The sequence below is a fragment of the Halictus rubicundus genome, chromosome 4, assembly GCF_050948215.1.
Source record: "Halictus rubicundus isolate RS-2024b chromosome 4, iyHalRubi1_principal, whole genome shotgun sequence".
Classification (NCBI taxonomy): domain Eukaryota; kingdom Metazoa; phylum Arthropoda; class Insecta; order Hymenoptera; family Halictidae; genus Halictus; species Halictus rubicundus.
The window spans coordinates 5725420-5750872 of NC_135152.1; the positions used below are offsets into that span (position 1 = coordinate 5725420).

The 25453-nt window shown below is 46.6% G+C and overlaps 1 protein-coding gene across 7 annotated transcripts in view; it reads left to right on the forward strand.

Annotated features, from left to right (window-relative positions):
- The window catches only part of Antp (homeotic protein antennapedia), a 210054-nt gene that overhangs the window by 140251 nt on the left and 44350 nt on the right, over positions 1-25453 (forward strand). Inside the window, exon 1 of one of the 7 annotated variants that reach the window (XM_076786428.1) lies at positions 13151-14440. The exons of the other annotated variants lie outside the window; for them this stretch is intronic. The gene's annotated coding sequence lies outside the window, so the exon portion shown is untranslated. Of the gene's footprint in view, positions 1-13150; positions 14441-25453 lie in introns of those variants that run through there. 7 annotated transcript variants of the gene reach the window in all.

A 25453-nucleotide genomic window follows, 5' to 3' on the forward strand; every position in this document is an offset into this window, starting at 1 on the left:
GGCGGCTGTGGGGGAGGTTTGCGATGGCAGGAAATGAAGGGAACGATGGAGGAGGAGGGGGGCAGGGTGATAGGAAAATTTGATGGAGGGTGGCTCCCCGGGAGCGGGGAACCCGCGGAGTGAAAGCGGAGAGACAGAGAAGGAGACGGAAAGCGCAGAGAGCGACAGAGACAGGGAGCAGAAAGCGGAGAGTGAGAGCAAGAGAGACAGAGAGCAGAGACAGTAAAGAGAGAGCGAGAGAGTAGGAGAGGTCGAGGGAGCCGATCAAGGGGAAACAGGAGGAACGGAGGGCTATCAATGACGCGTTAGAGCACGTCACGTCGTGCAACACATCTGCCGCCATGCGCCGTCATATATATTATCTTGACGATACGTCAATTCGGCCACTGATCATTATACTGATTACCTTGGCACGCAAACTGTCCCGCGTGCGCGGCCGTTCTCATGACTTGGTTATTAATAAGCGCGGCCAGGTCGCCGGGATTTCAACGGGATCACGATCTCAGAGAGGACGAGAGGATCGCCTGGATCCTCCTGATCCGACCATATTGATTCCTTCAATTCGCTTTTAGTTCCTTCAGTCTGCATTTTAAGGAGCTTTTTACAGGATCTTTTTGGTCTAGGGATCTATTACACCCTGTTGATCTTGTAGTACCTAATGTCCTGTATTAACCTCAACCCTTTACACTAGAATTTATTTCAACTCCAAAATTAAACGTTTCCATTCTACTTGGTTTTCTTCACTTTACACGTGAAATATTGAATTTATACAAAATGGTAATGCAGTAAAAATCATGCAAAGTAGTAGTGTGCGGAAGAATAGTTAAATGGTATAGCAAGTTCTAGTGGTACCTCAGTGTAGTCATTCGAGTGCAAAGGGTTGAAGAATGAATTTGGAGCAGTTTCAAGTAAAAACGAGATTATTCCAGAATACTCGAAATACGAATTCCTGCACGAATATTTATAGAGTGAAATTGGTCAATAATCGATGCTTGAAAACAACGAGGAGAAACAGGTGCACGAATTTTTAATCGCACCCAGTTGCATATATTAATGATTCTTTTAATTATATAAACATGATATTTACTTCAGTTTGAAATTGTATCCCGGCACATTTCCAATGTTTATAAACAATCCTGATATACTGCCCCACATTCAGGAATACAACGGTATCTTTAATATTTGAGGACTTTCCCTACCGGATTTATTGAATACGCTTTCTGAATGCAGAGGTGAACAAAAACGATGAAATGTTCAATCCCAACAATGGATTACAATCGGGCGTCATCCTTTCATATGAAAGAACCTCGAGTACGATCGACATTTGTTATTAGACTACAGGAACATAAATATATTAGGTCAGTTTAAAAGTTCGTATCCGCTTTCGTGGTAAAGTATGTACAAGGAATCGGGTACGAACTTCTGCACTGACCTAATACGTAATCCTCCATATTTTTCACACTATCTAGGGCTATTTTCCACTGTTCTCGGTTTTCCAAAAATCTGAAAAAATTGTAGCACACTTGTTCAAGTCTCTACTGTAATGCTGTTATCAATAAAAGAATAAAACTTGTACGGATTAAATTCAGAAAATTGAGGGCCCCCTCCGTTCACTTTGAAAAAATTCGCAATTTTCGTTTAGACACGAACGACCCAGTGCGTCCGCGGCGAGTTAAATAAAATGTTCCAAGGTCCGAAGAACTTGGTTGGGACTGGAGAACAGACGTCCAAGGCAAAAGGTGCTTTAAAATCCATAAAAGCTGGTTCCGAAAAAATGGCACCTGGTCGATGACATTGTCTCGAATTCCCCAAAGTGTGAAAAGTGCGACGAGGAATCGACAACGCGAGAAGAGGGAAAAGAAAGCATCAAGGAAACAGGCAGAAGGTGCCGAAGAGTAGAAGCTCGGGCCGCCTGTGCCTAACGCAAGGCCCCGGAGCGGCCTGTGCCATAAATTTTGATATTATACACGAGGCCTCTCGCCGGCTCGGGGCGAAAGAAGAGAAAACTGGCTGTTCTCGGCGAGGGTTGGAGGAATAGCCCGCCGGTGACGCAACCAACAATGCTCTCACGAGGTTTTAACTTTCTTTTTTCGCTCCCCTGGCCAACAATGGCCCGGGCACGCTCTTGCGCAAACTTTCCCCGATTTCCCCCGGCTTGCCGCGGACCGTTCCGCTACAAAAGGACACGACCACGGCCCCGGAGGATCCTCCGTGATCTCCCGGTGTCCCGGTCCTTTTTTTTTCTCCCGTCCCCCGTCATTTCCGCTCACGGAGGAATCGTATTCAAGGTCGGGACGTATGAAAACGTGACGACCGTGCGCGCGGGATGCAGCACGATCCCGAATTTGTTCCTCGCCTTCGTCTGGATCGTGCCTCGCTCCTTGTTCTCGGGCCAGATCGAGGAGAGGGGACGGGAATTAACCATGGGCCCCGTTGACTTGCCTGCGAACATGATCGTTTGTATCGTTTATTAGTGTATTTTCAAAATGGGATCACTTCAAATGGCCATATCTCCGGCAAAAATGATCTCACTGATCGTTTTAAACAGTCATTTGAAACTTTAGAGTCTGTACTTTCAGACGGTTTCTAAAGATTTCAGCTGCATCACTTCTCGACAAAGTTGTAGGTATTTAAAGGAGAGCACTTTGTCACATTTTCTCGAATTTTATTCGACCTTGCAAATTGTAAGAGTCGATGAAAATTTTTTTGACAAATTGCCTTTACTCCAGTCGAAAGTGGATATCTTCCCGTGTAAAATCAGCGTTGGTTCATTGTCCTACGATTTTCTTCCACCGAGTTATTCATCTTTGAACTACCTGAATCGGAGTTCTCGGAAACGTCGCATTGAATCATTACAAGTCGAATAACTTATTCAAAGATTGTTGTAAATTTAGAGGGTCCATCACTGTAAAATAACGCGAAAAGTCTGCCAGGAGCTTCGTTCGAGGCGCGCGTATTGTTGCCAGACGATGAAGCCATTAAGAGATTCATTGAGCGAATGCAAGACGCCTCCGTTCATGCGAGTAAACAGTTCGTGTCCGACTCGTTTGATTTACACATTAATGAGCCGACGTTTCTGGAACTGCTCCGGGCAGATTCTTGCATAGCAGATGACTGACTTCCTCACTTTCTTTTATTAGTACATTGCTGGAAAACACTTTTTGCTAGGTGTAAACAAGCTTGTAAAAATATTTATTCGCTCGTTTAGCGCAGAGAATTCAAATGGACGCTCGGGGCTCTACGTAGCGCTCCGCTCCTGAAGAACACTGCCAATAATCATGTTTCAAATTAATTTACCAAAAACAAGGGACGTTCGAGTGTTGGACAAATTTAGGTGACGCTTGATTCGATAGGAAAGACGAAACAAAAATTACAAATACATAGGCTACCATTGCAGGAATATTTACAGGAATATTTACTTTTTTTCTGTATGTTTACAGTCGTACTTTTCTGCGCAATAATTCCCAATGTGAGTTTACATATTACGTTTTCTATTTTTCGACTTTATTTCAACATTTACTGAAAAATTGCAAAACGGAGATGGAGATTTTCCACATTAAATACAAATGTGTCTGACTTCCTCCAAACGGTAAATATTTTAAGAGCTGAACGATTTTCGACCGACAGCGCGCAAACAGCGTCAAAAGAGCGAATACTATGGCCGGCGTTCAGTATGCGCGTCGCCCCGTCAATTATCCCGGTGGCATCGGGTAAAAATCGTCCCCGGGGGCCGGTTTCCCCGGTGGCCGGTAAACAGAAGAATTCTTTTAGCCAAAAATCGGGAAAAACGGCTCGTTAAAGCGTCCCGTCGTAAATCAAAGACTATTTGTCCCGCGCCGAGGCGTCGGGACTCGCGCGAGCGCGCGATCTTCGGGAGTGGATTTTTATTTCGGGAATGAGCGGTGGCATGCAACCGTGCCCCTGTTGGATATCCCTCTTGTTATTTCTCGTACTTTCCATTGCGATAAATCACGGGCGCCGACGGAAGGGCTGAGGAAGTAAGACCGACAGAAGGGGCCAACGCTTGTTGCCAGACGGAAAACCGAAACCGCTTCTTCGCCTTCGGAAAAGTCGTCGTGGTCGTCGTCGTTGTCGTGCGCATCGATAGAATTTATCGACGGTGCGGAAAATTATAGAGACCGCTAGCGCGTGCGCGCGCGGACGCGTGTTTTTCGCCGCTGATTTTCACCGGTCGAGGTTTTTAAACGGGCATAAATTTTCTTCGGCCCTCGGTCGCAGGCCACCCCCGATAAATACTCGGCGCACAATGGCCCCCGAAAATGACCGCTTTTACACGCTTGAAATGTGTCTTTAATAGGTTAACGGGACGCATCGATATCTATTGTCGGCGACACGGCACCGGCGCCGATGTGTTTCGCCGTTGTTTCCCAGCGCGACGGGAAAAAGGCGGAAAAATCGATGGAACACCCGAACCGTGACTTCTCGATTTCTATTGTCCGCCTATCCGCGTTAATCTCTTCCTGTCCCCTGGAAATTCCGCGGCACCTACGGAATAATGCCTATTCCGGCGAATTTACCGTCGCTGGTTTGCTAACCTTCGAATTATCCGTCACGTCTCGTTGCTTATACTAAATATTCCATACGATTTTCACTGCACATCCTAAACGCTTCCTGCACAGAATATTTTACTCTACGTTGTTTTAATTACATGCGCATGAAATTTAGCATATTTACTCAAATTTATAGTCATTTATTCAATACGAACACATTTTGGAATTTATCATGTATTTTGTGCGTTTATAACAAAAATGGGTAGGCGCAATGTAAAACAGAAAGACTGAAATGATTTAAGATTTAAATTATGAGATTAAAATGATTAACGAAAGAATGAACCGTCTAATGAGTATTGTGGTCTGCTGATTTTTAGAAAAGATTACGTACATCATTCAATAAAATTTACGTGCTGTATCAGATTCGTTCACACAGTCTCTGACGTTTCTAGTTTCTCATAGTTCATCTACACATCTTACTTACTTCTTTAAACCATATTCTTCTAAGAACAGATCAAAATAGTTCAGAGTAGTTTATATTCATGAATATATTAGAAAAAGTTTCCATTCAACTTTCTACGCAATCTTCATCCTACTGAGCTACTTAGAAATTAGAATGATCTACTGCTCACCTTGAACTGTCTTAAATCTGCGCATAAAAGTTAGAATATGGTGGATAGAGCATTGAGCTTAAAACATTGAAGCCAGCACACTGAAGCGAGAACATTCGTGGTCCCGCGAATAAAGAGGCACAGCTCGATCGATAATTATGGGAACCACGGAGACCTCCACCGTGAATCATCGAAGGGAGTCGATGCATTAGGAATTGTTTCCCAATCAAACAAAAAAAGTAATTCGATAGTACCCCTCGCACCGTGGGCGGGCGGAGCCTGGAAGGGAGCGGCCCTAACTCGATTTCCCCTAAAAGTTGCCGGTGGAAAGGAACGCGGAACGGTAGTCGTTAATTTCCCGGAGAACGATAGAGCTGTTACGCAATCGGCGAAAACCCGCCCCGTATTGTTTTCGAGCGTGAGCTTCTTAAATTCGAGTTATTTTCGTCTAGCGCTGGCCAAGATGGATGGCGCGTGGTGTTTCTGGCAACATCGTTGCTCTTCGCGATGGCAACTGCTACGCAGCAGTGGAAGAAGAGGACACACGGTGATGAGCGAAGGGGAGAGAGAACGAATGAGAGAGACAGAGAAAGACGGGAAGAGAATCCGGGAGAAGTACGTAGAGAGAGGGAGACGGTTCTCTCTGTTGGAAGTTGTTCCCGAGGAACGTCGCGTAGTTGGCGAACGAAACGCCAGCCGCCCCCGTACGTCGACGATGTCTCTTCTTCTGCCCTCGGCCTCTGTCCTCCTCATCCTTTCGTCTCCTCGTACGAGAGGAACACCGTGTGACGCCTTCGGGGCGCCGTGTCTCGTTATCCGCGTGATTTATGCCGCGCTAATTGCACCGCGGCGAACAATAACCGCCGCGGTCCGCGCCGATTGTCAAGGCTGATCCTCCGCGACGACTTCTTACTTCTTTTCCCATCCATACGGCTCCAGTCCCTTCGTTCTTTCTCAATCTCGCCTCTCGTACATCATTGATTCGTCCACCAACGTCATTCCTCGTCTCCACTAATTTCAAAACTGATTTTTCCGTGAGGGTCGAACGGTCTTCTTTAATTCATGTCGGTTATGAGGGTCATTGTCCAGTTATGACGATCAACCCATGTACAAAATGTGTGTTCAGTTTTAACGATTAATATTATACTCGTACCTACCCTATTTCAACTAATACAATGATCATCAACATTTAGCTCCAGGTAACCATACCAGTATGTACGCGAATGGTGGAAATATTTGATCGCATAAATTATAAAGAAACACGACGTATGAAAAGGTTATAAGTAGACTGTGGATTTTATCGGTTTGTGGCAAAAATGGGCGGATGTAATTCAAAGGCATGCCAGAACGTCCATGTTGTAATCGATGTATTAGAATTGTTAACTGACGAAGACAATTTTTATTTTGCATAAAGAACCCCAGTCTAGTATTGAATGCGTAAATTGAAACATTTCTAACGTCCGACAAAAGGTTTAAATATTTTATTCGACATTCTTACAAAAGATGCGATTTCAGCTAGTTACTTATAATTAATGAAATTTCCCCAAAGCAGCAGGCCACTTACAACTATCGTGAACGAAAGACCATACCATCCTAAATTCGATCGCAACCCTCGAACTCCATCGTTCCACACCCTTCAATCGCCATTTCCAAAAGAAACCTTTTGAAAAATATTCCCTTCGAAAACCCGTCGGAAAGAAAGGAAATTATGGTGTGATAACAGCGGTGGTCGTGCCACGTGGTCCGCAGGTATCCACCTGGCCGTTTCCCATGGATCTTCCACCATTCCTTGTCCGCGAGGCGCTTGTTCCTTGTTACACGTGTACCCAACGTTTTACTCGCTGCTTCTGTGTGCACCGACACGCCGGTTATGCAAATACCGTCCACGCACGTATACACACGCCGATACGCATATATTCGCGAGTCACACAATCGTGGTGCGTCGGTGCGAGAACGGTCTGCGCACAATGGCCTGCCGATTTATTATTGTAAAAGTCGAGAAGCGTGACGCAACGCCGCGTTAAACAGTCCGCCCCGATGTCTCAATAGCGTTTCCAGAGGAAGAAGGAAGGAAGATCACCGTTCCCCGACCAGGGTCGCGATCTTAATTCCGCCGCGAGAAACGCAAATCACCGGCGGTTTCTTTTTGTTTTTGTTTTCTTTTTTTTTTTTTGTTCAAGCCAGCTGTAATTTATGGCTGCCGGGGGATGTTTGTTTCGCCTGTTACCGCTCGAGCGTTCACAGCGAGATATTTCACCGGTTGTAACGAGTGTAACGAGGTCTCTGGGGTCCAGACTCTCGACGTTACATCATCGGTGTTTCGCGACGAGGTCCCGGCGAAGGACGTCGGCTTCGTCTCTCGAATTTTTGACAATTTATTACGCGGGCAACGTGGGGAATCCTGTATTTTCAAAACCTGACCGTTCGGCGACACTTCAAAGGAGCTGACTCGTGGAACTGTTGGATGATGGAACATGTGAAGTTATTCTAGCAATGTAATTTTGATGCATTGTAGAATTAATCGTTTTTTTCAAGTCGCTCTTTTGGAAGAATATCCATCAGTCAAATTTTTCCGAGGCAGTTAAATATCTGATTGGGATTCAGTAGCTGTTTAGAAAGCCTTGATAACAAGTTTGGAAAGATTTCGGGACTTTGAAACTAATCATATCGTCACTGGAAAAATTACGGGTTTTATATATTTTATTATATAATTATCGAAATAAAGGTCCCTCCGTAGGAAATGATTCAATACATTTTTTAGAACCCAAATAAATTCCCTCTATTGCGGATCTTTATGCAAAATAAAAATTTTCCACCTGAATTACAAGGAAACTGGAGTAAAATAAAAATTGATTTTCTTTCTTAATGCGTTCAATAGCTTAAAAATAAAACAACGGTATTTTCGAGATTCTTCTAATATATTTACTGTTTTAAATTATACCCACTCCCTTTTGTCATAATCGTATCAAATCCGCAGTTTAGTCATCACGCCAAACTAGCAACCTCGAATGTTCTATAACATCAAATAGTTAAAATTTATGATACTGAGTCCAGCGTATTAACTTTCCTGCATTTTCTCTATCCTAATAAAATTTGGTTCATTGAATACATTGCCACAGAAATTCATTTTCGAATGTGGAGGTGGTAGACAGCCAGCGAATGTGGAAGTAGGAAGTAAGAAGAGAGAGAGTATGTGTTGGGATCGGTAGAAGGGCTTTGTAATCATCGGTAATAAGGTGAACGGTCTCCCGTAGTTTTTTCGAAGCACGCGACAGTCTGTCATTAGTCCAGTCGATTTGATACGAGCGCGATCGTTAAAGAAATACTTAGATGATTGTGGCCTGCAAGGGAATCAGCGTAATAAGTGGTCCTCGGGGAGTGGTAAAGAAACTACCGAGAGCCCTTGCTACGATATTTACGAGCGCCATTGTCGGACAGCTGCCGGGAGGAGGGATTTTCACGGTGGTACGTAGGAATACTTACGAGGGTCCGGAGATTTCCTTTCCTTCCTCGATCCTGCGACTATCCTCAAATTGTTTTTCTATCTGTTACATCGTTTCCGGCCGCTCGCTTCGATCCGAGCACGCTATCCTCCCGATATAATCATTTGCAAACTTCTCGAAACAGGGATCCTCAAAAATTCCCAAACTGGCCATTCTGAGAACGCTCTCTCACCGATTCGACCATTTACCACCTTCTCAAAATACGTATGAACTATTTCCTCGAAACATTCTCAAAACTATTCTCACACAACATATCATCTTTTCCGTAATGGTTCCACAAAGCAATCAAAATCGCATGAATAAAAATGAATTTGCGAAGAAACGGTCACCGTCCCCAGCAAGCACTCGCAAATCCTCGAATCGCAGCCCGATAAAATCGCCGGAGCCTTGTGATTAAAACTCGCGCACGTGTACCGTTCGAATAACAGAAACCTAATAACAGCGTTCCACCCTCGCATAAGGCGGGAAACTTTTTATCCGAGCGAGGGAGAGGGCGTCCATTTCGGTGCCGCAGAAAATCAAGATGGTCGTCCCTAATCGTCACCAGATGGTGGGCAAGTCTCGACCCATAATTCGTTCCTCGTAATTTTTCTCCTGCAACGCGTGCGCTGCCCGCATACATTCTCTCTCTCTCTCTCTCTCTCTCTCTCTCTCTCTCTCTCTCTCTCCCTCTCGGAGAAATATCAAACCGTATCAAAAGCGATCGAGGCAATCAAGAGGAACGGGTCGTCCGAGCGGAGAGCTGTGCCGAGCCGAGCGGAGCGGAGCCGGCTGTCTGTTGTGCGCTGGTCAGCAGGCAGGCAGGATATCATCTACCGATCCTCTCTCGTTCCTTGCACGCGGAGGAGGGGGCCGGGTACAGGGCAGCATATAATTATCAAGAGCGTAATGGCGGTCATAAATCATAGGCGCTTCTCTCCCCTGGTTCAGCTCGTTTCTTTCTTCCACGGACGGGGCCGGGGCCGGGACCGCGGCTCTGCCCACGGCTAGACGATGAATACGCATGAGAAATCGGCCCAGCCGATTGGATAGAGTCATCACTCCGACGCCGCAGACACGGGCCAACTCCATTTTCTTTGGAAACCCTGCCACGAGGCTCACGGTTCCTCGAACAGCACTATTTCGGGCCCTCTTTTGTCCAATGTTTCCAAAACCACCTTCATAAAGGTGCAACTACAGGCTATTACAGGAAGGTGTAGTCACTTAGTAATGGAAGAAAAATCAATCCAAAGGACAGAGTAGTGACATAAAGGACCGTCATCTGAAATAAAGTCTGGATCAGCGGTTGGAAGATTTTCATTTCAGCACACACCTCGCAGAACTCCGAGCGCCATACGCCGGTAATCGCGCTCCGGAGGAGAAAGTTCCCGTCGTCCACCCACGTCTCAATTACAGCAAATGGCGAACGATCGCGCGAACGAAGGGAACGAGCGATAAGAGCGGAATCAACGTCGCAATAAAGCCGTAGCCTCGTCATCCCGGTAACGGATCGAGGGGAAACAAAGGACCGTGACGGGTGTAATATTTGCAGAATCGATTCGGCGCCGCGCGGCGCAGAGAGGCGAGCATACAGGCGAGCTTTCTCCGGACAAAGAAAAGCTCTCGCTTCCCTTCGTCCCGCAAGGACAAAGGGATCTGTTTCGCCAGTAATCAGGACCCTACGGTTCTCTCGCCTCCCCAAAGGTCAGCCTCCGGTTGTTCCGCCAATGGCGGACCGTTCGATCGTCTCTCCAGGGACTAGTTCCTTCGGATCCTCGTTCCATGCTCGCACACGCTCGTTCCCAGAGACGAGCGACCATAAGTCCTCGGGAGCCGAAGCCAACCCTCTGACATTCGCTGACGACGGGGTGGGTCTTGGTCATGGTCCGATGGTGGGGGCGAACAGGAAGCCGGGGGAAAACGGAACAGGAAATGGAACTTCGAACAATAAGCGCGGATAGGATACTGTAGTACTGGGGGGGATTGGAGGAGCTATCAACGGGGGCGCAATTATTTCTGCCCCCTCGGCGAAAATGAATGACGAAAGCTCGGAGAAGGACCGTTTAGTTTTGTTGATTGAGTATCGGTGATTCAAATTGTTCGATGTGATAGAGATACTTAAAAGACACAAGGTGTTTTAACCATTTAGTAGATGTAAGAAAGGATGATGCAAACTAGCTGGTTTGCCTTGGGACTGGGTCTGTCTGCAGGCGTGAGTCACAATAGATTCGTTTTATTGAGCCATTCAAACACACACAGAGACGAAAATGTAAGAACTTGATGCTAGAATTGGGCACCAGATTTTGAAGATTCTCCGATTCTTGATGTGCAACTTGGACCAATTTTCACATCACAGAATATACAGTTGAAACGAGGTCTTGTAAAATTGCCAAAATCGTCCAAAATATATTGGCTCCAGATATGATTGTTATAGAATCGTTCACATCAGATCCCCTAAAACCAACGTTGATCTATCAGAAACACCCTTACAAATATAAAGAAAAAAGTAGCTGAAAATGTAAATGAATATTGACACGTAAGGATTGGTGCTTGTCAGAAAGTCGTCGAATGCATCGTGCCACGTTAAATAAAAATATGTGGGAGCTCCGGAGCATCATTTCCAATGCCACCCCCTGTCTCGCGAGCGTCGCCGCCTTCGTTATCAGCGCGCGCCGTTGTCCACGTGATAAAGAGTAATGAAACGAACGAGGGAAAACGAGGAACAGGCCGAACGAAAGGGAAACGCGACACGAAAAAGGGGGAGCGCAGGCAAGCCGACAGGGGGATGAACGTAGGAAGGAATATGTAGGCGCGGCTGCCGGAAAAGCCGTGTGCGTTTTCGTCCCTTCGCGTTTCGCGCCGACGTAGATGGATCATAATTCTTGCTTACCTCGCGGTCGCAAAACCGTCTCCGCCGCCCTTTTGCTTCGGTTTCGACTTTCGGACCAGGTCTGTCCTCCCTCGCCGTGGCATCGGACCGTGACCAGAACCCACCCCATAATCATGATAAAATGTCAGCCGACTGACAGGGAGAGTCGCGACGGCGGTGTGCACGCGCGATGGACGCGCTCCGGCCACGGTAATTGTCCGAAATGCAGTAAATCACACCGGCGAACGGAGACGGAAATCTCTCTGGCGTGGGGATCCTCGTTATCAGCCAAGTGGACCAACCCCGCGCATGGCTTTTTCATTTTTCACAGCAAGAAACGGTCGGCGGTCTAATGGAAATTTTGATGCCAGGGACGCCACCGCCAAATTTGCGTGCGACCATTGCACTTGGCGAAAGAAGTAATTAATACCGGCTGCAAATATCTTCCGTTTGCTCTACGATATCCACCCTCACAGTCTACACGAAAAGAAATTACAAAGTACGCGTTCGTCCTCCTCAAACAACTCTACTGTACCATTCCTAGAAAAATCGGCCCCAAAAAAGATTTCACCCACGCAGCCTCTTCTCCAAAAAATTACAAATCAACTACCCGTAACTCACCCCCGCTGCCAAAGAACCACTGTACCTCAAACATCCCTCCAACTTCGCCCGAGCCGACAGTGTCAAATTCCCCGAAAACCAGCAGAAACCGAGATCCCACCCCCTACAGTCATCCTAAACAAGACGCCTCGGACTTTCTCGGAGGCGTCAAACCCTCAGGAAACGGTTCGAATAATATACACGTCACCCTAACGCAGAAGAAGCTGAAAGAGAGAGCCAGAAGGCGAGTCAAAAAAATAAAAGAAGAATTCCCAGCGCGTTGGTTGCCTCTCGCATCCCGTTTCCCGTTTCATTCGGTTTTCTTCGATGTCGGGCTCGCCTAGGGGGTGCGGAGGGGGTTGCAAGGGGCGTCGAAAGAGAGACGGCGAGCGAAAGGGAGAAAGAGAGAGAGAGAATCGGATGGGTGAGAGAAGGTAGGGATAACCGAGGGAAAGCTCGGGAGGGAGGTGGCTCGTCACGGTAGGAGGGGTTGGTTTCCGAGGGGGGATTTCGGGGAGGGGTGCGCTGACAGCTCGACGCTCTCGTCCGCTCCACGCTCGACAGGAGGATACGCTTGCCTGCACACATTCACCGGTGCGCATAGACGCGCGCACACATTATCGTAGGCACACGCACACACATTCACGCGTCTACACGCGCGCGACACGACGTCCTTTTTTTCCCTACGGCTCGTCTTCGTCTCCTACACGCTCGTGCACACACGAACACACGCTCGCTGCCAGTCACTGAGAGCCGCCTCACTCTCTCTCTCTCTCTCTCTCTCTCTCTCTCTCTATCCCTCTGTTATCCCGTCTCTCTCCCTCGCACTCGATGTGTCTCTCTCCTTCTAGTTCAGTCTCTGTCGGCCAGCCGTGTGCGCGCGTTAGCCGTCACATTGCGTAGTTTCGTTTCTGTCTGTACTTCTGCCGAGTCAGAAGCTCCGACACGGAGTCGCGCTGGCTGCGTCGCTCGCATGGACACGCGGCCCTCTTCTTCGTCTTCTTCCTCTTCCTCTTCCTCCGCCTCCTATCACCGTCCTCCTCGTTCGATGACAGTCGACGGGGGAATCAGTCTGCCGCCGCGATCATGATCGACCCGAGCCGCGCCGCAATCGCGAACCGCCTGCATCCTGGTGAACCGCGGACACGTGACGCCGAACGTGACGTTCGCCGGATCCCACGTGTCGCACAGTGAACCAAAGCTAACCGAGCCGACCGGTTCCATCGTGGAACGGCTATAGTTGCGTACCGATCGGTTCAATTCTGTGGGAAATCGACCCGTGTCACTCGCTGCCCGAGTGACATACTCCAGTTGATTTGATTTCGTTTCCGAGATCAGACTTTTGCGGGAAATTGCCACGTATCGGTCCGTGTTCCAGTGTCGTCGAGGAACTTCGATTCGGTTCAAACGAGAGTACAAACACTGTGTGAAACTGCGAGTGAGGCAATTTCTTTCGTTCGGTCTCGTTTGCAAGATTTGATCCGAATTGATCTGGGAAATCGGTTGAACATTGTGGAGAATGGACTGGTATCAGTTATCCTTCGAGTGACTTCAAAATACTCCGTTTGGCTCGGTTTGATTTGGTTTGAACCTCGTCGGGTATTGCCTGTTGTGTGTGAAGACATTGTGCAAAATGGTGTTGAACTGTGATCGAGGTCGTTTGTATGATTCGGTTCGTGAGACCGGTTACACGTTTGAAAAAATTGTTCAATATTAATTGACATCCCGATGACGCCAAGCTACTCCGTTTTATTCAGTTTGATTTGGCGAAATCGGTTGGCGTTTGTATGAACATTATGAGGAATTGCTTCGTACCGGTTCGTGGGTTGAAGTGGCTTCGAAGTGTACTGTGATTTGATTTAGTTTGAAAGGTCGAATGAGCGTAGTGCAAAATTGTTCCATGCTATTTGAACTTCGAACGAGAGGCAGTTTGCTTGAGTTGCAAGATTGTTTGGACGTTGTGAGATTGAACCTTGTTGCGAATTGAAATTGAAAATTTTGTGAAAGCGATCCACGTTAACTTTGTGTCGCCCTGCAAACAAGGTAGTTTGCAAGGTTGGTCAGTGTGTACAGTTTGGCCACCGTTGAACAACGAGCCTCGTTTGCCGCGGTTTGCCCGCGCGACTCGATAGAGTCAAGGCTCGATCGTTTGAAGCGGGGTTGAACCTCAAGGATAAATTGATCGGGTTATCGAGCGATAACGTTTCCACGTTGATGATCGACGGTTCGATTGTGTCGAATATTCCCGGCATTCCGCAGCAATGAGTGTCGAGCGTCACCCTCGGACTAACTTGTCGATCGCTGATCGCCGCTCGGAATATTTTGTCGACGACGTTGATCCACGTGGATAACACCGGAGAACAGCAGGTACGCTTCGGAATATTCTGTGCGTTTCAGTTCGTGACACGTAAGTGAACCAGGTGTGAATTTTTTTTGTCATGCTGGTTAACAAAAGTGGGGAGTCCAACGGTCAAATACTGTGCTGATTAGAAAGCATTCGGGAGGCAATATAATCTTGGAAAAATTGGACGCGGACCTGTTCGACACTCTCGTTTAGGCAAATCGATTAGACGTTTGTCCGTCGATATTTACAAGTGGCATTTACAGGAAAATATTAATTTCATTTCTGGAGACACGGAAAATCGGAATAAATCATAAGGCGACCGGGTTACCGATAATATTTGATACTTTCTAAAACTAGTCTACAATCCCCGGCGTGAACTTCGAGCACATTTCTATAGACATCTTGTCATGATTTTGTATTACCAGTCCGAAATATTAATCTGAAATGTAATGCTTAAAAAATTCATCTTACACTTCTGAAATAGGATTCAAAATCAAACTAACATTTAACACAAGTTTCTGAAAGCAAAATCTGCTCCAATAAATCAGCCACGGTGTCGGCAGTCTTTTAAACTTTCTAAAACCGTTTAACAGCGGACTAAGAATCAAGACGACTTTTATAACTGTTTTTATAAATCATCGGGAAGATCGGTGTACGATCTCGCCGCTTACTCCAAGAACCTCAATCATTTGAGCCCGCGATATTAAAAGGATTTCTCAGCTACTGTCGCCTTAAAAAAAAATATGAAAAGATTCTAACAAAACGCGACGCAAGTCCAAGAAGCAGTCTTTAAACGATTCTAAAACCAGTTTGCAAACTCCATTTTGTACATGACCAGAGATAAAGTCGCTGCGACTGTCGCGTTCGGCGAGCACGCGATCGGTTATCGTGGTCAGGCGAGCTCGCGGATCGCGAAAATTCTGTTTCGCTGTCGCGGAGAGGTTCCTTCGCTTCGAAGTGCGCCGGGGAAAGCGTTGTTCGCTGCGTTGTCTCGGAACGTGTGTCGATGGAAACGTGTATGCGTAATTGGCGGTGTGTTTGCACAGTCTGGCGGTTGCAGTAGCGCGTCGCCGGTTTTCGCGGTTGACAACGCGTCGCGATAACCGACGCCGCGAGTCTTTCCAGCACAATTTTCTCTGTACCTCTTTTTATCCCCATCTCTCTAATCCGAGCCAGATGTTAATCAGTCGACAGCGAGGAAAATCGCGTTTCTCGCACTGGTGATCGGTTACTGTGCTTGGAGATCCTTGCTGCGAACGAATCGGCTCTTCAAGGACGCTTCGTGGCGGTACAGGTACGTGCGATGACACGACGATAGTGCACGATTACGATAGTGTACCGTCGCCGAATAAGGAATTTTCTCAACGAGCAATTCAATGAAGTTGAAAGGAAAATTCTGTGTTGACGTGAGATGGCGACGAACGTTGCTGAAGGTGACTCGTTGGTTTACAATTGAAATTGCTATTGCTGTCGATGGCTCCGCTAAAAATTCGACTATAATTTAAAAGTTATGAAATGATCCTCGGCAGATAGCGTGTTGAGAAGTGTTTCTTCTCGTTTATTATTAAGGACTGCTCCAAATTAGCCTACTTTCGCCAAGATCTCGATGTCTCTCGAGGCCGAAAGGAATTTCGTTAATCTCGCGCAGCATCAGGTGCGTGCTCGACGCGGAAGCCGCGACACCGGAGAAGTCTCGGCACGTCACGCTTTCCCAGATGCCGAAGGAGAGACACCGAAACAATTATGTCGCCGGTAGCGCGACACTAAGCGTCGTCGTGTGGGATCTCTGGCATCGGTTTCAGCGGAACGGTTATCTCGACGAGGCCCGGTTGGAACGCGAAGACAAATGTCCGGAGCGCGGCGGCACCCCCGCATTATCTCGGATTAAAATCTGAAATACAGGTCAAACGGTCCGTCGGTGTTCGGCGTTGTTTGGCTCTTGGCTGCCACGTGGCACGGAACGAGCACTCGGGCTCGTTAACGCACGGTAGCGAAAGGACACGCACCCCGGGGCCTCGCCAGCTAGCCGAGCCTTATTTTACCTGCGACAGATAACAGACGCGTCTTGCATAATCTCCTGGAACCGGCATCCTTGCCCGGCTGTTTTGAATCCCCGTCAGCACGCGACCGACCTGCAGCACGACACTGGGACACACGGTCGCTGGAAAACCTCGATGGTTGATCGGCAAGCGGCTGCGAGTGCACGCGAGCTGCACGATCGTGCAATCAATCAGATTTTTGTCGTTGTCTCGCGGAAAATTGGGAACATCATTTTTTAATTGTTGGAGGTATTCGGGACCGTGTCTGAGGCATACAACATTTTAATATAATCGTTTTGTTGGAAACAGTCTACTGTTTTCTGTGTTTGAGACGTTTACAATTTATAATCACAATTTAGTCACCGAGGGTTGACGAAGATGTCGAAAGGGGTGGCTAGATGGAATATAAGCTTGTTTTATTAATCTTTTTGTTACATTAATTTAATTTTATTACTAGACTGCGGACCTCTGTGCAAAATAAAAATAGTCTGCCTCAATTGCAAGATAAAAATGTCTTTCTTCTTTTAATAATTGTAATAGGGTTATCTTTTTACTATTGTAAATTGGACCTACCTGCTTTTGTCACAAGTATGTATGATATATTGTTTTTTGTATTTGATAAGTCTAGGTGTGGAAAAGAGCGCAAGAGGGGTGATGTCGTAAGGGTGTGTAAATGAATTATCAAAATTTCAACAAAGTCCGTGCTTCTTATTTTCTGTTATTGCTTCATTTACATATTTCATTTATTTTTAATTGTTTCTATAATATGTCAGTGGAAAGTATAGAAGAGTTTTGTTTGTGAAAATCAGGGGTTGTTTTCTAATGATCACATTGCAGGATTTTTGCAAGAGGGAAGGCGGAAAAAAGTTTGGAGCACGATCAGGGATTGTTCTTGTTCGGATGTAAAGGGGTGGTAGAGGGAGAGTGAGGTGGAACCGTTTCGATATGGTATCGCGACCCCATAAATATTTAATGAAGCTAACCCGAACCCTTCGATCTGACGAGGGTCACGGATTTAATCCTCGAGGGGATAATCGCGGGAATCGGCGTGTTAAGGAACGCGTTTACAGCCGATTAAGCGCGACTACGTTTTCGCGTGCGCGATAATCGCCGCGAAATTAATAGCGATCGTTTCGAAGAAAAATGTTTGGCCCGCGGTCCCATTACTTCGGAGTCACCTGTGTACATCACCCGTAACAACAATGCAACCATAAAACCTTTGTGTCCAAAAGAAATACAAACATTTTCTGAATCTTTCGTGTCCGCGAAAAACTAGAATTGGGGTGAGATTTGATTAAAAATTATTTTTTATGGAATCTCTGTGAAACTTCTAGTCTTTCGTTTAAACTCTATAAATGTACTTAAAGAATCACAGAAAGGTGAAAGAATTGATGCCCACAGATGGCAATAAAGTAAATTGTACACATTTTTCACGTATAAATATAAAATAAATGACCAGTATAAACGAATAAATATTTCTTCTGGCTATTTTATAACAAGGGCTTCCGGAGGGCTTTTCTTCACTAACAAATCTACGATTTCTATGACCAAGCATCAAGAACGTCGTTCAATGTCTCTCTAAATTTAGTTCGAATTGCATAATATAATTTTTCACCGCGTCCCCGACACCGTCCGAAAATAATTCGAGATCAATCTCGGTCTCCGGAGGTTCTTTGATCTTTCCCCGGAGACAAACGTTCGTTCTTCGACACGAAAATGATGTACGCGATCATCTGCTACAAATCGTGGTTCCTGCAGGAAGCATCAATCTCCTTCCACCGCTGTTTCGCCAGCACCGTTGACAGAGGAATGAGAAACACCGTGTTCCGAATGTTGCTTTTAGCTTCAACCGAGATAAATTCGAAACCCTGACGATCTATCTTGAACCGCATTCTAATAAATTAAAGGTAGCCCCGCAAAAATTTAGACTCCCTCGATTCTCCTCTTACAATCGCACCTCTCAACGCGGTTGAGAATCCCCGTAAATTTACCCGGCGAACGCCGAAAACAGTTTCGCGGTTAATTTTCGATGAGTTCGGTTGAAAAAAAATTCCAGTACGTCGCAGCGTGGCGGGCGAAAGTAAAAATCGGGGAAAAATGTTGATGACACCGCAACAGGTTGGTAGCAAATTACGAGTCGAGTGGAACGCGCGAGAGCGAGAGCTTCCCTACGAAAACGCGGAAAAGGTAGAATTTATATGCGGCCGGTGGATGTTGTTAATTATAGATTTGTTAAGAGGAAAAGAATGCGGGTCTGCAACATTGTCGCATGCGAGGAACACGTTTCCAAGCGGCGCGGAGCTCGCGCAAATATGCCGTCCCGCTGTGTGCCGTTTCCAATGTGCAAACAACGACGGACAATCGACCGAGACAGTCCGTTCCGTTCACGGACACGTAATGCCGCCATTTGAAGTCAATGCGTCGCCTTCGTTAACCAGCTCCCTTCGTTAGTCCTTTCCCGACGCCATTGCCGACGCAAATTTTATCTGTTGCGCTCGCGCCGACGCGATGAATTTCTTGCAAGTCGTTCCGTGCGTGGCCGAAATTCATCGACGGATTCTCGACTCGTAATTATCAATGTGGAGTTTATGAATTTGTGACGTAAATGGGCGTGCGACACAGTGAAAACGGTGGAAAAATTTAAGGACGTCACGATATACTTTTCAATTTATCGAAGAAACCGAATTCTTTTATAAACTTTTTTCGGTGATTCATAGAGTACATCTAATGGGTTAAGGAGATAATTCGAAAGGAGAGGTTGAAGCGGGGATTAATCACTATAGCAGAGTCGCCCACGACCAGGCGTAGCAACGCTGACCTTTCGCGAGTTGCCACTTTGTAGACAGCGTCGACCAGAGTTTGAACTTTGCCTCACCTTCAGGTGGCAACTACGGCGAAACCCGAATTCGAGGGTGATCCGAGACTATTCCCGGGCGAAGACGCTTCGCTGCGCTTCTGATTTAGTAGATTCGTGGCCGCGAGGTCGGTGTTGGGGTGTCTAGTAGCTTAGAGAAGCTTACAACGGGGGATGAGGAACGACCAGAAAGCGCAAATGTCTCGGCTCCCCGCATAAATTAACGATTATTCATTCGGACTGCCATCGGGTGCGCCTTTCTGCGAAAACTTGGATCCTTCTTCAAATTAAAAATTCTCCTTCAACGCCCTCACATTCGACGGAAACGCACACGGATCCCATCAGAACGAAAATTGAGCTTCCACTAGTCACATTCCTTCATTACTTCTTAAAAACTACGTACTGAAAATTGCAAATTTCAAAGTTAATGTGCGACTTTGCCAGATGTTTTCCTAGCAATTAACACCTGTGCAAAGCGATTGCTGGAGATGTTTACCACGATTTTTCCCGGAAAAGTCCAGTTTTGAGTGGAAAAATTTTAACAAATTACGCTGCATAGAATTCTTCGGAGTTATTTATGTTTCTCCATTTTATTCGCGCATTTTATACAGCAGCAGGCTTCTCCGCCAATGCTCCGCCGATTAAACATCAATAGATTTAGATTCTGTGGATCTTGCTTCAAAACTGGTTATTAACCACTCGATCGCGGTTTAATGACTCGGCAATCCGCCGTGGTTGATTCTCGGAACACCTCGAATAACAAGACTTCAGCTAATTCCAGGCCAGGAGATCGTTGTTCCGCAGATTTCTGTTAATTTCGGGGTAGCCGAGGAGAAAATGACCGGAACCCTCTAATCAGCTGCAGGATTCGCGTAAAAGTGACCTTCGACTGGTTTCGACACGCTTAGACTTGCCCCATAATTCGGTGACCCAAGAATGCGAGTATATTCGGGAGTTGAGGTACTTTGAAATGTTGGAAGCTTTACCGATGTCGAATAATTACAATTCAGACGCCAAAAAATTTCCTCGATCGGTGGTACAGATAGAAATGTAGCAGATTGTAATCGATAATAGATTCGTAGCTCGGTTCTCACTTTTACTCGTTTCAAAAGGAGCACAAATGTTTCCACAAACATGGCGAGTCACGCTCTCGTTCACATGATTTCAGAACAAGTAGTGTAAACATTCTTATCCGACGTCTAATCAATCATACTCACTATTTATACTTTTAACACCTCTGGCCACTTATTTCGACATCGAATCTGCAATTTTCGTAATTTTGGACAAAACCAGTCTGGCAGTGTAAAAGTGCAAATCGAAGTTGTTTTTAATCTTGCTTCAGTTTGAAGATACTGCTTCCACGATTTTATTTCTTTAATGTGTACTATGTTCGTGATTGTGTAACATTTTTTGTTCTGGACAAGATGTCTGTTAATTTTTAATTTGTTGGATGGTCTACGATGTAATTCAATATTCTTCTTTCGATAGCAACGTTTTGATAGGTTCTTCGGAAAGAAGTGTGCAAAGTGTTTGAACATGTTTGGAAAAACAAGTAAAGCAATTGACATTCATATTATCTTAATACAGTGAATTCTCGATATATGTCAACATCAGCGTCGTGTATCGTCGAGGAGACATACCCGAGTGTTATGTTTACATTCCTCGGCGTATACCCGACGGTGGTGGGGATAATTCTCCGACGTTTATCATCCAGGTCTCGGCGACAAATATAGAGAAATCACTGTATGTCTGAAGGAGAACAAGTGAAGCAACCTAGATTTATTTCCTACTGTTTTCATGCATTCGAAGTCCATATGAAAAATGAATTGCACATTTCAGAAGAAGGTAAGAAATCCCAATGAACAACTCAAAAACGTAAGAAACAAGTTTCTAAAAAGAACACGGTCGGTTCGCGGGATATTTCCTGTCTCAAAGAACACCGGCATCGTCGACCGACGACCTCGAAAAGCTCATCGGCCACGCGAATGTCGGCCGAGAGAAAAGGAACGTGCTCAGAAAAGGAAAAAAAGAAAGTAAGAACGAAAAGAACGAGAGAGGACGGGGGAAAAAAGGGGAATAATGCGAGCCGTGGCCGTGAACAACTCGAATGATTTTCCACAATGGCATACCGCGGCCGGCCGATACCCGTTCGAAAGGCAATAAATATTTCAGCTAACCACCGCGTGTGTAAGGCGTGCTCCGCAAAAGCGTTCCATTCATACCGCGGCATAACTCCGCCACGATGTATACCGACTCTTTCCGCGTTCCCCTGCCCCCGGTGCCCCTACCCCCCACCCCGTGGCCCCCACGGTGGCCCCAGCAGCTCGCGTGGCCGCATTGATACATGTACAACCGGACCCCCTCACGGTTTACGAGCTGCTAGCATGATTTATCGCGATCGAGAACCGCCGCGAGGATCATTAGAAGCATCCTATCGCATCGGGACCGCGGAACCCGTCCGTGCGATCGGCGATCGACGTTTGTACTCCATTGATCCGCGTCGTCCGACACGGTCTCGATCGCTGGGACCCCGTTCAGTCCATGAATGGATCGAGGGGTGGCCCACGTACTAAATCGTCGATCCGATTCGATCGGGCGAATCGGCTGGAGATTTGTGACTTTCAAAGCCTGTTTAGAATTCGATTATGAAATTTTGGTTTCTTTTTGTTCGGTTAGGGTTTGCATAGGTTCGGTGTTCATCTTGATGGTAAACTAAGGGGTTTTTAATCTTGCTACAGTTCTTTTTTAATAGCAAGAGGAGAGCCGAGTGTTGTGACTTTAGAAGGGTGTTTTGAATTTGATTATGAATTTTGGTTCTTTTTTGTGATTGTGGGCTTGATACCTTGGGAGTGCGAAGAAGTTAAAAGGGTGGTCTTGTTTAGTATTCGATTATGAAGCGGGAATTTTGGTTTCTGTTGAGGTTTTTTGGTAAAGAGTTTTGCAGCACAGAGTATCGAAATAAAGGTTTAATATAAGAAAGCAGAAAGCACAGATAGAAAGTCAAAGGAGACGTACATTGGAAATGCGACTGTGGTAGACACGTGTTCATACCGGACTAAAGGTGAGGACGGTTCCTCGCGAATCGTTAGAGCCAATAGGCGTAACGCATCCCCTCTTATCAGAATTAAGAAGGAGAGAAGCGCGCGAGTCTTACTCATTCAAATGAGATCTCTAGTACATACATTCTTAACAGTTTCCTTTTGTACGATTATGGGTTAGAAGTGGCTTGGGAGTCCATGTTGTTGATAGATTAAAAAAGCTTATTATGTTGCTTCAGTGCTTCTTTAAGTTCTTCCTTATTTGTAAGTGTAAAAGGACGATAGAAACAACGAAGAAACAATGCGAGGACCATATTGCACCTGAGCGATCGAGTCGCCCTCTAACGCGCACTAAACGAAACAGGAATAACCTAAAACAACCCCCCAAAAAAACAACTCGGAGTAACATTCGAGTAATCATCACCTTTCCACGCGAGAGGTTTCCAGGCCTCCCGTGTTTTCCAGACGCCAGAGCGGTGGGGGGGGGGGGGTAGTCTCCTGCGTCTGTGTGTCGAGGGGATGGTTCTGGAGGCCGGTTATCTCTCACGGTCTTCCGATTTAATTAAGCACCGTTTCTGCCTGAGCCAGGAACTTTCGATATTAGGCCCAGCTCGGTATCTATCGGGTCGAGCAAGCAAACTCGCCTCGAAACTCCCTCGCCCCCTTTCGCTACCCCCCGTACGGTATGTATAGTATATACAAACACACAGAGTGGCATGGTGTGTATGGGTGATCTCGTTTCGAAAGTCCGAGAGAGGCAGAGTGTTCAGCAGCGGGGTTGGAGCCAGCCGGCGGCCTTTGTTCACGGCGTCGGATCTGCCGGGCTTTCACCCCCCTACCACCCTATCCTAACCCTCCGTCGGACGCTGAGCGTCGCGACGCCTCTCCCTCTCTCTCTCTTCTCTCTTCTCCTCTACGGGGGTTCTCTTTCTCCCTTTCCAGCAAACCGCCCCTACGTCCATGCGGCTCCGCCGCGGCCTTTGTGCTCTTGTCAACTTGTCAAACTACCCCTACCGTGAGCTTCGCCGAGGCAGCATCCAATACCAACCCCCGAACCAACCGCTTCCAGCCGAATCCTCGCTTCTCACCCCGGCACGGCTACTCCACCCAATTTCCTCCTTTGCTCCTACGCTCAGCCCATCCTCTTCTACCCCCTAACCCCCTAACCTCCTAGCCCGTACCTACTGCTACCTTCCTCCACGGTCTCTGCCAGTTTCTGTCCGTCACGCGACCTCCAACGACAGCAGGCCGTTACACCGGATACGTATTTCCTTCGGGAGACACACGACAACTCGACTCTCCACCCTACGTTTGATCTTACTTCGATTATCGGATCCGCCTTGGGGCTGAACGCCACCCTCCCCTTCCGCGCGTCTATGGATCCCGGGGATTTTCCTTTGGGTGGTTTGGAGGTTGTTCCGTTGGTTTTCGAAATTATTCTGTTTTGAATCTTGGGTGGTTGTTAATATTCTAAGTATCGACTGACTGTTGGCTCTTGGAGATTGAAGAAGGGGTTGTTTAGAAAGACAAAGCTTCTCTGTCGGCTCGCGATTGTTTCCCTGAAGATTTTTGGAATACAATTCCCACTGCACCGTAAACATCCTCTAAAACCTTTTAAAACTGCGAACGATTCCTTATTGATTTTTGAAGATTAACGGGAGTTTATAAAGCTACGTCTAATCACTAGGCTGCGGATATTTTATGCCAATCAGTAGATCAAATGCAAGACGATAAAAACATTTAGAGAATCTGAAGATGCTATCGTCGAGTTATTAAATTGATTACAAAAGGACATACACGTACCTCCTGTATCTTGCAATCAACACAATTGTTATTTTGCTTAAAAAATCTGCTGTTTTGTGATCGCGGTTGTTACATTGGAATAGAAATTGTGACTGCGTCATAAATGTTCTTGGTAAAGAGCAATAGCTTTTTCAGATTGACTTTTGGTCGTAGAATTTGTTGAATTGACCAAATGAGCAAATAAAAATTCTCAAACCACGCGCAGTCTTTCTAACGACATCGACAAGGTAATCGAGAACAAGGGGTGGCGAGTCCGGGCGACAGCTTCGAGGACAAAGAGGAGCAGGGAGCGAAGGAACAAGAGAGGGAGGGAAGAACCAAAAAAAAAAAAACAGGACAAGAAAGGGAGGGAGGAGGGAATACCGCAGGGAGGGAAAGAAGAGCAGAAATTGCGCGAAAGAAGGAATTCGCGGTCACGCCGGCCACCTGTACGCTCGGAGACGGTTCCATTTCTGCTCGGCCCGTATGCCGGCGCGGCGTATCGGTATTCGATCTATTCAAAATATCCCCGGCAATATCCTCGACGCAGCTAGGTGTCCTGCGGACGATGAAATATTCTACGGGGGCAGGCAAGGTGTTTCCTCTCGATGAACGATAGCGGGCGTTAAACCGCGGGAGTCGGAGTGCGCGCGCGTACTCGAAGCTCGTTCCGCCGATCCAAGATAATCGACTTCCCCGTTCGCTAATTATATCCGCTAATTGTGCGACGTCTGTAGCCCTACGAGCATTCGCCGCCGCGACACACCGCGGCCAATCGCGAGCACGCAAACGTTCGCGACACGTGTACCAGCTAAACGTTCCCCCCCGTGCCGGACATTTTCGCGATTATCGGCTTGCGATATCGGCGTCGCCCGCGAACATGGCTCGAGCCTCGAACGCCACGCGAATGCGCATTCGCCTATTTTTCTGCGACCTCTTTTTCTTCGTTGCACTATACCGGACTCGCATTTCCGATCACCTCTGCCGCGACGATAGAAAAATGGAGCGGTTAGGTTCGACGAACTTTGCGCTGCTTTTCGGAAACGAATTTCAGCGATTTTTGTGAACGATAGTTGTCCCTAATTATTGTTTCGGGTGCTGGGAAATTGTTTTGATTGGGTGGATTTGTTGGGGCGTTAACAGGTGGCAGACAGAGCGTTGAAAGCGCAAAATGAACTTGAGGAAGTCAGTTTATTCGTTTAAATATTCAATTTTATCTGTCCGTTTGTGTGAGAATTTTTTTATTTTCTGATGTACATTTGTTGAACGTGGCGGAACATATAGAAAATGATTAAAATAGAATTGTTGTTATTGTACTGTTCT